At 42.4% G+C, this 13,115-nt stretch overlaps 1 protein-coding gene across 14 annotated transcripts in view; it reads left to right on the top strand.

The window, feature by feature from the left end:
* Positions 1 to 13,115, top strand: part of PARD3 (par-3 family cell polarity regulator) — a 699,476-nt gene that overhangs the window by 578,119 nt on the left and 108,242 nt on the right. The window lies entirely within an intron of this gene.

The raw sequence follows: 13,115 nt of genomic DNA, 5'->3' as shown, positions 1-13,115 counted from the left end.
CTCAAGTGAATATCATTAGTCAGAACTTGGCAAAACCTGACGTTATGCCAGTCACATTCACACACACACACACACACACACACACACACACACATACACACACACACACACACATACACACACACACACACACACACACACACACACGTTCTTTTATGTCAGTCATCAGAACTCAGTAAATGGCAGCGGTGGTAAATGTGGCCTTTTATAAACACTGTAGATGAATTGGAAATAGTGAATAGTGTTAACGAAAAAAACCATTGAAACCTGTAAAGAATTTTAGTGAGTTTATTTGAGCCAAAATGTCGACATATGCCGGGAAGCAGAACCTCAATGAATTGAGATAATGCTCCGAAGAAATGGTGGGTTACATCTGTATTTATACATTGCCATCAGAGGAGGGACATAGGTCGGCTACATGAAATTCATTGGTGATGGATTAAGGAGGTGGGATAAAGTCAAACGGTGGGAAACCCCTGGGATTGGATAAAAAGCAAAATGATGGACACATACTTAGGTGGGTACAGGAACAATTAACATGATAATGAAGGAATTTGAAGTATCTGTCCTGGCGCCCACCACATTTGGTTGTGCCCCAGGGGCTCCAGAAAAAAAGGAAGTTACAAGTTACCCGGACATCTCACAGATATGTTATCTTAGAGGCAAAAAGGCAAATGGGCTCAGTAAGGAAGATCTAAGTTGATCTTTGTCAGGGAAGATATCGGACTAGGACATGACTACCCACTATAACCTGTTTGTAGTTAAATATTTAATTTTCAAACCATCCTTTGTGGTTATTTCAGGTCTCTGAGTTTGCAAGACTGCCACGCAGGCCTCCCCTGAGCTTGTCAGGTTAGCATGTGGCTCCTTTCGTTCACAATAGTGATCAGTTGCAAATAATGCCTTATCCATCAGAACAATGTCTGTAAGTAGGAGAGAACATGATAAAGGTGAATAATTTGAGTGAGGGTTTACAGAGAGTCAAAGTGTAGAGTCTAGAAGGATGCCTAGAACCTCTCCGGGCCCTGAGCCAGTTCCGACCAGCTCGTCTGTCCTCAGCAGCAGCAGTGGGCTGACACTGCAGAGCTCTCAGTGCTCCTTTCCTCTCTCACCAAACAACACATTTTATATTTTCAGGAGAACTTGTGACATTCCAACCTATGGAATTGAAGGAGTGTTTATAGTTCTATAACATAATAATTTTACTTTAAAAAATGAATGCAGGAAATACAACAAAAGTTAATAAATTCACAGGAAGTAGGAGCAAGATCTAACTAAATTAGTGGCCTGAATTATAGAATCTTAAAAGAAATTAATAGTAATTTAAGTACTTTCCAATTCGTGGCGTTCCTTGGAGAAATTGCTTTGGTAAGTACTAGTAGATAAGAAAAATAGCATATCAGTTGGTAAATAAAGCAATATTTCTAAAGAATCCACTAGGGACTAGTATTTTTAAGTGGTTTCCTCCCTGGAGTGTATGTATGTTGTTAATTGACCATGCAACATCTTTCTTTATAAGAAATAAAGAGAAATATTTCTAACTTTTAGATTATTTGTGGTGTTTGGAAGTCATTCGTTTATAGAAACATAGGAATGGTAGTAATTCATTTATTTATTCATTCATGCCTTTTTTTATTGAACAAATATATGGGGAGGTCGTTTTACTGGGCACACAGTAGTAAGTTCAACAAAGTCTCTGCCTCTTGTATCCTGGGGTTGGGGTTTACTGAACATTTAAAAAACAAATAAACGTTTAATTGCAAGTTATGTTAAGAATTTAAACAATATACAGAAATACTTTCAAAGGAAGGAGATTTTTTAAAGAAGGTGCCATTTGGACTGGACCCTGAAGGATGTGTAGAAGTCAGACGGGGGGAAGAGCAGCTTAGGCCAAGGAGCTGCGTGAACTAAGTGACAGGCAGGGGAAAATTCAGCATGTTCCAGAAATTAGAAGAAACCAGTTTGTATGGGATGAAATCGGAGAGAAATGTGTACATTGAAGCTACCTGGGCAATGCTTACAAGATGAGTTTTATTCAGGGTGTCATGGAGGAGCCATTATAGTGTTCTTTAGATTATAAGCACAGTCTGGTTTATAATTTTAAAATATCCCAGTGACTGCTGGGTGGACAGTAGATTATAAGGTGGATGTGTCAGCCAGGAGGAGAGAAACTACACTAGGTATTTCAACAGGTGGGACTTAGTATAGGGGCTTGGTTACCAAGGTGTTGTGAGAGGGGAAGGGTAAGACAGAAGTATCTAGAGATAAAAAGTGTAGGAAGCAGCTCCAACAGCACAGAGCAGAGCATGAATGGCTTTGGAGCCCAGAGATGCTAGATAAATACCAGCTCTGTGCGCAGTGGCAGGCGCAGGAAAACTGTTGTACTTGGTCAGAAGATGAAACAAGGTAGTCTGGGACTAGGTGGTGGGATGGAAAATTAATAGATTTGAAAGAGATTTTGGAGATAGAATCAAGAGGACCTGCTGTGACGGATTGGTGTAATTGAGTAGGAAATCAAGATTGGCTTTAATAACTGAATGTATGGTGGTACCGCTTATTGAGGTTGGGAAACCATGAGGAGCAGGTGTGGGAGAAATTTAAGTGGTGAGTTTAGAACATGGGAAGTGTGAGATGTCAAGTGAATCATTTGATATGTGAGTATGGATGTCAGGATGTGTAGGCTGAGATACAAGTGTGGGAATCATCAACTTGCAGACAGTGTTGAAAACTATGGAAATGCTATATCATCTAGGGAGAAGATGAAGAGAGGGGCTATTTCCTAGTGCTGTGAATTGCCTGTGTTGAGAGGTCAGTGCAGGAGTGGGAGAGAGCAAAGGGAACCGACACAGGCTAGAAAGATGATAGGAGGGAAGTCAAGAAAGTGTGGGACTGCGGAGACCACGACAGAAGGGGTGCAGTGGTCAGTGTTTCTGTAAGAAATAAGGGGAGCCCCCAAATTCAGGGGTCCTAGTAGAACACAAAGCATACTTGGGAGCCAGGCAGCAAGGCAAATATCTTTACTTTTACATAGAAGTGTGCACACACATGGTCTGGAAGCGCGCACACACCGAGCAGGTGGTCTGCTCGGCTTTTTAATCCTGACGCACATGACCTGTCCCTCACTCTTGATTGGAGCTCAGGGGCACAGTCTTTCATGATTGGCTAATTCAGGGGGAGGGTTGGCCTTTGCTGTTTCAAGATGGCGGCCCCCAGGGGAGCTGCAAGAAGCGCGGACAAAATGGCGGCTGTCTAAACTGTTCTTTGACAGAAAAGATGATTTGTTTATTCTCACCGTTTCTAATTGTGCTCAGAAAGTGGAGTAAGATTGGACAGGATGTGACTACATTTAGCAACATGAAATTTGGCTACATTCCTGATGAAGTGGAAGGCAGAAGAGTTTACAGAAGTCAGAGGCACTCCATCCTGACACAAGAGTCCTAGGGGATGTAAAAGCCAAATTGTATCTTCAGCTTATGTCCCAGCCAGAGCTGGGAAAAAATTGTTATTCATATTTACCCTAATGTGTTGCATTCTGATAGTGTTCCTAGCATGAATTCTATACCTGCTATCAGTCAGAGATCCCATCAACTCTTCCAGGTCGCTGCCTCTGCATTATAATTTGGGGACCAAGTATGTATTTACACTGCACAGCATCCATTACAGAAAAACCTCGATATAACAGACTAATTCGGGCAAGGGGGTGTTCGATAAAGCTGAAAGTACATTATGTAATAAAGTAGGTTTTCCAAATGGATATGTTAAAAAATCGACAAATTAGCTAGCTTACCTGTTTTTACCTATGTAGACACATTTGCATAATTAAAATTAAGTATGTATGAAAAGTTTAATTTCACAGAAAAGTTTTCTATATGTATTACTGTAATTTTTAATTTATACTGAACTAGAGGCCCGTTGCATGAAGACTCGTGCAATAGACCTTCCTTCCCCTGGCTGCCGGCACTGGTTTTCCCCCAGCACCCGGGACCCAGGCCTTCGCTCTGGCTGCCACCTTCTGTCTTCGCTCCAGCCGGAGCACCGCTCCTGTAGCTCCCTCTGCTCCCCTCCCTCCCCCTCATAGCAGGCGTCCTGCCCCGCCTGGCCGCTCTGCGCCTGTATGCATGCTGCCCAGAGGCCCGGAGCGGCTGGGGGGTGGGCCGCCACCATCTTTGTAGGGTTAATTTGCATACTCACTCCTGATTGGCTGGTGGGTGTCATGACATGATGGTCAATTTGAATATTTCTCTTTTATTAGTGTAGATAGGTCTAGTAAATGCGTGCATTCACCAGTCACCATGAGGAAACAAATGTGCCCCTCTGGGGCGTGGCTTAGCGCATGTCCAAGTCTTGGCCTGCAGCCTTAAAACTGCTGCAGAGAGTCACACCTCAGAGGGAAGGCAGGGGAGGGTGGGTGAGAAGAGATCAACCAATGAACTTGTATGCATATGCATAACCCATGGACACAGACAATGGGGTGGTGAGCGGGGTCAGTGGGGGGGAGCAGGCTGGAAGAAGTCAGTGGGGGGGAAAAGGAGGACTTAGGTGATGTAATACTTTCAACAATAAAGATAAAGACAAACATCAAAAATATATAAATAAATAAATACATACATATATACATACATACTGCAGAAAGTCACCCACGGACAACAGAACCAAGTACTGAGGGTGGTTCTGTGTGAACACATGCTAATAATTCACCAAACATAGTTCACAAGGGGTGACTCTTGGATTTCAATATGTAGACTATAGTTGTCGATATATAATGTTTATTTATGTTGGCAAAATTACAGTGTTTTTTCCAACATATGAACTATTTGCTAAAATTTGTTAAAAATAACAGTGAATTAATGACAAAAAAAATAACCTGCTAATTTAATTATAAGCAAATCTTGGTTAAAAACATTTAAAAATTAACAGAGTATTAATTTTCACATATGACATGTGGACTGGAAATTTTGGCCATTAAACCTGAAGTTTGTTGAATTAAGGTCTGCAAAATTGAGGGTTTACTGTACTTAATTATTTTTATGACCAACTTTCTTCAGTCATACTGCTCAATAACGGAGGACAACTCCATCTACAAGTCTAAAAGTCTTCTTGTTTGAACATCTCAGGACATATTTGTTGGCGCTTGATATCTTTTAAGTCTAATGAAAGGCTTGCCTTTTCTAAGTGCCAAAGTGAAGTCCACATGCAGCATCTGCATATTTCCTGAACTCTGTAGGTCTTCTCTGGGATGCCAAAGATCAGTGTTACTGTAATCTTTCCAAGCTTTCCTCCTATCTGTCATATACAGGTCAAGCCATCTCAACTGAATAGAGAGGATGATGAAACTGCAGTTGATTGGAGTCTGTGGAAATCAATATTTTGTCAACTTTATTCAGTCCCCAAATATCCCATCTGGACTAAAAACATACCTTAGGTGTTGCTATTGTCTACATATAAGACTTTTTTCCTAGTGACATTGTCTCAGTGACAATAGCATCTGCCTCTGCTCTGGGAGCCAGGATTGGAAAAGGGATTGTTCGAAATGACTGATTAATATTTGAACCTTTATTAGATTTCCATGGAATGCCTGACATAGCCCTGAGATGTCTAGACTATTACTTCTTCATGCATAAGTTATCTTTCAGTTTGCTTTGCTACCATAATTAGAGGGATGAGAGCAGAAATCCTATTTCTTAATCAAAGTGCTATTTTTATAGCAGGACAAAACGTGCATTGTTTTACTTTACTTATCACCAGGCCACACTGCTATTCACTAAGGTTGTGTTTAATAAGTATGTTCTGTTGGACCAAAATGTCAAATCTATCCCTAATGAGTTCAATGACATCACCGAGCGTGCTCATGTTCCTTGCCAATAGTCTGCATTGTTGGAGCAGATCACATTAGCTGTCATTCAAGCACAGATGCCTGGGTCAGGGCATTAATAAGCAAGAGAGCCTCAGAAAAAAAGATGAAGATTTAAAGCAAAGTCTGTCCTTGTCAGAGGACAATGGGCGACTGTTTAGAGGAGAGTGGCGGAGACTTTCCAGGAAACGCATTTGCCTCAGACACGTTTTCTGTACATCTCTGCCCTGTGAAACTTGTGTAAGACAGTGATGGACCTGAAGATGCTTCTTTAAGCCACAGCTGCCACTATGAATGTGGGGTTTTGGAATATGAGGCAGACAGCCCTGACATTCTAAAACTGATTGAAATTTTATGACCTTCAGAGGTAACTAATATATTTTCAGCTATTGTGACTTCTGGAAATAATAAAGTTCAGCCACCAAAAGTTGATTCTTCACAGCAAATAGTGCATGAATGCAGTTCTTTTGTTTTATAACACCGAAACATGTATCAAAAGGGAAAAAGCTCGTATAACATATATACTTCCCTGTAAGCATGGAGTTTATAATTTCATTTCAAGAAACATTGCTCATTTGTGTATATGTGGATATCTGATCTAATTGGACAAACCTTGTCAGCTTTTCGTGGCTGGATGAGCCTTTTGGGGACAGCTAGAGTACTTAGGAATGAAAGGAACCCTAGGGGAAATTGGTGTTTTCTTTTAAGTTATTGCTTGTACACTTTCCTTTCTGACCTTGTCATTTTTAGGTGAATAGAGAAAGAGTTCTTGTGTTCCAGGTGACTGGTTTGCATTGTAAAAGGCCAAAATAGAGCAAGACATCTCCAGTATTAAGTTGACTGAAAGATGCATCGCTTGGAGGTGATAGAGCCAGTCCAGGTCTCTAAGTGTTTAGAGGGAGTTTCTAGGCATGGAAAGCTTCCAGTCTGTTTCTTCCCTAAACCAACATCTAGATATTGGCTATATTGAAATGTTGTTTTACTATTGCTTTTTGATAAATGTAAACAAAATGCTTAGCCTTACCAACATGAATTTAGAAGGAAACCTGTCTTCAGATAGCCGTGTGGGGTGGAAGGAGTGGGCAAGAATGGATGGGTGTGCAGCACTTCAGGGCCAGCTGGGGCTGTGGTCTGGGCTGGGCAGTGCCTACTGTATTTGTCTCCGGTCTGGAATTGACAGCTTGAGGCTTTCCTGGTTTCTGTGTTTGGGTTTGTTTATGTTCTGTTGTATGTGTTTCTTTACTGGCTGCAGTCTTTGATTTGTGGTTGCTCAATGTATTAAATAGAGCCAAAAGGCCAAATTGTTTCATCAGCTCAGGGCCTACCCAGAGCTGGGCAAGGAAAAGTTATTCATATCTGACATTAATGTATTTGAGTTTTCTATCTCACCTCATAGTTGACCAAAGGCATAAATATGAACTAAAGCTATGTTGTTTTCAAACTACCCAAATGTAAATAGTAGTTAACATCAGAGCCACATGATAAGAAAGGGCTAGGGGATGAATAGTTTGCACTGAAGACTTTTCTTGTGTAACTGAAAGTATTTAAATGGGCAAATTGGATTAATCATTTAAAATGAAAGAAATGTTTCTTGTTGCATCAGCAGTTCATTCATTCATTCCTTTGGTCATTTATTTCCCAACAACAAAAATAACAAAAATGCATTATGTGCAGGCATTGTTTATGATGTTTAGTTTTTAATCTGGTGTAGACACACACACACACACACACACACACACACACACACACACACACACACACACACACATACCAATGAGAAAATAATGACAAAGGGACATATGAATAAGAGCAAAATTAAAGAGACATTTTTAGGCTCAATAGTTGTGAGATACGTTCTGAAAGAAGAGTGTTAAGCCACATTTAGAGAAATAGACATACTAGTAGGTGCTCTGGAGACTAGGAGGGGTGTTCTATGTAGATAGAGTCCTGTGGCTGATGCCGAGAAGCTGGGCTTGAAAGCCCACTTGCCAGGTGTGTTAGTGAAATGAAGTAGCTGTTTGGGGAGATGCAGCTTTAGACCAAATGATACAGAAGAGCTGGTTGCTGGAGGTTTTGAGACTGAGGAAAATTATCAGGAAACACTTCATCTCATCTGTTTCATGAGAAACAGAGACCAGGCGACTTGAATAATCTTAACTAATAATATACAAACATGTAAATTGACCGTAACTCTGCTACGCCCACCAGCCAATCAGGAGGGAATATGCAAATTAGAAGAACAAAGATGGCAGCTGCCCAGCTGCTCCAGGCTCAGAGTGGCCGGGTGGGGCAGGACACCTGCTATGAGTGGGAGGACGGAAGTGGGGGTGTGTGAAGGGATCTAGAGGAGTGGCACTCCGGCCGCAGCGAAGACGAAGACGGCAGACTCTGGCCTGAGTCTGCAGCGAAGACGAAGATGGCAGACTCCGGCCTGAGTCTGCAGTGAAGACGAAGATGGCAGACTCCAGCTGGAGCGAAGGCCTGGGTCCCGGGTGCTGGAGGAAAACCGGTGCTGGAAGCCAAGGGAAGGAAGGCCTATTGCACGAATCTCTTCGTGCAACAGGCCTCTAGTTTAGATATAAAGAGCAAGAAAGCACAGTCACAGGCAAGATAAGGTGACTGTAGAAATGAACAGCAGAAAGGAGAGAGAATTTTAAATAACTCACAGTTATTCTTCAAGCACAAAAGTACATGTGAAAAGAGTTCTGCATAATTGAAGGTATTTATCAGCATATATTGGGAGTATGATGTTCACTCTTTATGTATTTGTTTCAAAAATTTTATCGTGCACTAGACTAATTCAGCTACCATGCTCCCTAAAAATTCTTATCTTTCCCTCCTATTTTTATCCTAACCAATAATTTTAACAGCTTTATTGAGGTATAATTTATATGTCATAAAATTCACTTGTTTTAAGTGTATAATTGAATTATTTTTAGTAAATTTATAGCATTGTACAACTACAATCCAGTTTTAGACAATTTCCATATTCCTCTAAAGATCCCTTATGATTATTGGCAGTTATTCTCTGTTCTCAGCCCCAACCTCAAGCAACTACTTATCTGTTTTCTGTCTTTACATATTTGCCTTTTCTGGACATTTCATATAACTTGAACTATACAACATGATATTTTGCATTTGGTTTCTTTAACTTAGCTTAATGTTTTTTGACTCATCCATGTTATAGCATATATTAATAGTTTATTTTTATTCCTTCATAGTATTCCACTGTGTAGATACACTATATTTTGTTTGTTCAGTCACCAGTAGATGGATATTTAGATTTTTTACAGTGTGGGTCTATTATGAATAATGCTAAGAACTTTTATATACAAGTTTTTGTGTGGACATGTTTCATTTCTTTTGGGCAGATACCCAGGAGTAGGATTGCTGGGTTATACACTAAGTTTATATTTAATTTTTCAAGAAACTGCCATAGTTTTTCAGAGTAGCTGTACAATTTTATATTTTTACCAGCAATATATAAGTTTTTTTTAAATTTTATTCACATCCTCACCAAAACTTGTTATAGTCTTTTTTATTATAGCCATCCTAGTGGGTGTAAAGTAATTTCTTATTATTTTAATTTGCATTCCCCTGATGACTAATGATGTAGAACATATTTTCATGTACTTATTAGCCATCTGCATATCATTTTGGTAAACTATTCATATATTTTGCCTATATTTTGATAAGATTGGTTTTCTTGTTATTAGGGAGTTATAAAAGTCCTTTGCATATTCTGGATATAAATACTTCAAAAGATATGTGATATACCAATATTTCTCACAATCCAGCTTGTCAGTTTTCTTAATGATATGTTTTGAAGTGCAAAAGTTCTTCATTTTGATTATGCCAACTGATCAATTTTTCTTTTCTTAATCATGATTTTGGTGTCATATCTAAGAATTCTTTCCCTAACCCAAGGCCATGTATATTTTCTCATGTTTTCTTCTAGAAGTTTTATTTTTAGCTCTTTGTTTAGGTCTTTGATTCAGTGTGTGTGTGTGTGTGTGTGTGTGTGTGTGTGTGTGTGTGTGTGTAAGGAACTGAAGTCATTTTGTTTGAATGTGGATATCCTAACCAATCCTATCTAGTAAAGAGGGAATATGATAATTGACCATCATGCCCTCACAAGATGGCAGTGCCTAGTCCCCTCAGCCTTGCCTCATCCAGCCAGAGTCCCCCAGTCCCCTCAGTGCCACCTTATCCAGCCTCAGTCCCCAAGTCCCCTCAGCCCCACCTCATCCAGCCAGAGCTCTCTAGTCCCCTCAGCCCTGCCTCATCCAGCCTCAGTCCCCCAGTCTCCTCAGCCCCACCTCATCCAGCCTCAGTCCCCAAGTCCCCTCAGCCCTGCCTCACCCAGTCCCCACAGCATCCAGCCTCATCCAACCTCAGTCCCCCAGTCCCCTCAGCCCTGCAGGGGAAGGCAGTTGGGGGTGATTGGGCCGGCAGGGGAGGGCAGTTGGAGGCAATCAGGCTGGCAGGGGAGGGCAGTTGGGGACAATCATGCCAGCACGGGAGCAGTTAGGTGTCAATCAGCCAGCAGGGGAGCAGTTAGGGGCTATCAGGCAGGCAGACAGAGTGGTTAGGGGCAATCAGGCAGGAAGGCAGGCGAGTGGTTAGGAGCCAGCAGTCCTGGATTGTGAGAGGGATGTCTGACCGCCAGTTTAAACTGGCAGTCGGACATCCCCCGAGGGGTCCCAGATTGGAGAGGGTGCAGGCTGGGGTGAGGGACACCCCTCCCCTCTGTGAACAAATTTCGTGCACCAGGCCTCTAGTAATTACATAAAAGATAGACAAGAGTCTGCCTGGCAACATTCCATTCATCCTTCATAACCCATCTTGGATATTTAAGTTCTCCATGATGTTTTCCATGTCCTCTCTTCTCCATTCTGATAGAACTTACTCCTTTCCTATCTCTTTGTATCACTGTTGAATGTAAGACCCTGTATTGTCATGATGTGTTTATGTCTGTCTTCCTTGTCAGAATATGAGCTTCTTCATCTCTGTATTCTCAGTGTTTGAAACATATTTGGACCCAAAATATTTCTGGTTTAATTTTATTAAATATCAACTTCTATGATCCTTGAAAATCCCTTTTTTTCTCTCTCTCTCTCTTTCAAAATGTAAAACAGGCTAACATTTGAAACAACAGCAACAATGACAGTAGTCCAGGGAACCAGCTTATTCAGGAAAAGGTATTAATCATTCTAGCTGACAGTGCCCAGATTTCTGCAGAGCTGCTTGGTAGCTTTTTGAGAGAGACATACAAAAAGAGACAGTGATTTGATGGGACTTGAACATGGTGATGGATAGCTGCCACAATCTAATGAAATAGCACAGCTAAGAAAACCTGGACGCCCTCAGATGACAGCAGACACTCACACAGTTCTCTTTCTATGATTTACTTGCAGTCTTTCTGTGCTCTGTTCTGCTCAGGGCTTTCTTTGTCCCTGATGATCACAAAGACATGTCCTTTTACTTCTCCCCATCCCACACACTTCCTGCGGTGGCTCCTGAGACACCATTGTCTTAGTCCACAAGGTGAGACATCAACCAATACCTTGTGATTTATTTTAAACTTGTACCAACAAAGATTTGTTTATAGTATCTATATATATAAAGAGCCAGGGTCATAACATCCACAATGACTAGAGGCTCGACTGATCGCCAGGCTGCACACACAGCAGGTGAGCAGGCTGAACTGCTGACCTCTGAGAGAGAGAGAGAGGTGGGGCTGATCAGCAGCGGCAGCAGCTGTTGGCAAGGCCCGGATAGAGAAGCAGGGTAATCAGACCCTGCTTCTCTCTCCTGGCCTTGCCAGCAGCCAAGCCTCTCTCTCTCTCCCAGAGGTCAGCAGTTCAGCCGCTCACCAGCAGCCTGGAGCAACTGCTAATCAGCCCCTCCTCTATGATCAGGCCCAGAGATAGGCCCGGAGATGCTGACTGGCATAGAAACCGACCAATCAGAACAAATCTGGGTGAACTGTGAGGAACCAATGGCTGCCTAGGAGGCGGAGCTTTTGATGCTGACTGGCATAGAAACCGACCATTCAGAACCTAATTTGGGTGAACTGGGAAGGCAGAACCTAAGGTAGGGGCTGAGGAGGGTTTTTAAGGGCAACAGCTGTTTGGTATAAGGTGTAAGAAAGTGATTCAATTTTTTAATTACAGGTTTGGCAGTATAGTGCATATGGCTGGCTATTAGTCCAGATATAGGGATTATGTGTTTTTGTCTGCCAAGAGCATCTCCTCCTGCTGAAAAAGTATCCCCCCCCCCCCATTTAAGCAATCCTATCCTATATAATCTATCTATACTACTAAGAGGGTAATATGCTAATTAGACTGGGTCAACTGACAGCCATCTTGCAGACATCTGACTTCCTTCTGAACCAAGCCATGGTGATAGAGGCCGAGGCAGAGGCAGTTAGGGGTGATCAGGCCAGCAGGGGAGGGCAATTGGGAGCGAGATCAGGCCGGCAGGGGAGGGCAGTTGGGGGGAAGATCAGGCCAGCAGGGGAGGGCGGTTAGGGGCAATCAGGCAGGCAGAGACAGTTAGGGGCGATTAGGCCGGCAGGGGAGAACAGTTAGGGGCGAGATCAGGCTGTCAGAGGAGGGCAGTTAGGGGTGATCAGGCAGGCAGGCAGAGAGGTTAGGGGCAATCAGGCTGGCAGGGGGGCAAGGTAGGGGTGATCAGGCTGGCAGGCAGAGGGGTTGGGGTGATCAGGCAGGCAGGCAGAGGGGTTAGGGGCGATCAGGGAGTCAGGCAGGCGAGTGGTTAGGAGCCAGTCATCCTGGATTGCGAGAGGGATGTCTGACTGCCGGTTTAGGCCTGATAGGGGTATCAGGCCTAAACCGGCAGTCAGACATCCCCCAACAGGTCCCAGATTGGAGAGGGTGCAGGCCAGGCTGAGGAACCCCCCCTCCGTGCACAAATTTCATGCGCTGGGCCTCTAGTTTCTTTATAATTAGATGAGAGAAAGTTCAGTTTACTTTATCCATACATATTTATTGAGGATTTAGTATGTATTAAGCTCTTTGCCCTATGCCCTGCATAAACACTTACTTGAATGAGACCTGGCCCTTCCCCCAAGTCAGGGTATGGTTCAATAAGTTTAAAGCATTAACAAAAGAGAAAGAAATATTGCCCCAATTTCCCTATGTGCCTCTGTAATATCTTGTGAGATTTTCCCAAATCTGACTGAGAAATAATCTTTCCATATTGTCAACTTAAGCAGGATTCAATGAGTGATCTATTTGAA

The sequence above is a fragment of the Eptesicus fuscus genome, chromosome 5, assembly GCF_027574615.1.
Source record: "Eptesicus fuscus isolate TK198812 chromosome 5, DD_ASM_mEF_20220401, whole genome shotgun sequence".
Lineage (NCBI taxonomy): Eukaryota > Metazoa > Chordata > Mammalia > Chiroptera > Vespertilionidae > Eptesicus > Eptesicus fuscus.
This window is presented reverse-complemented; position numbering and strand designations above follow the sequence as displayed.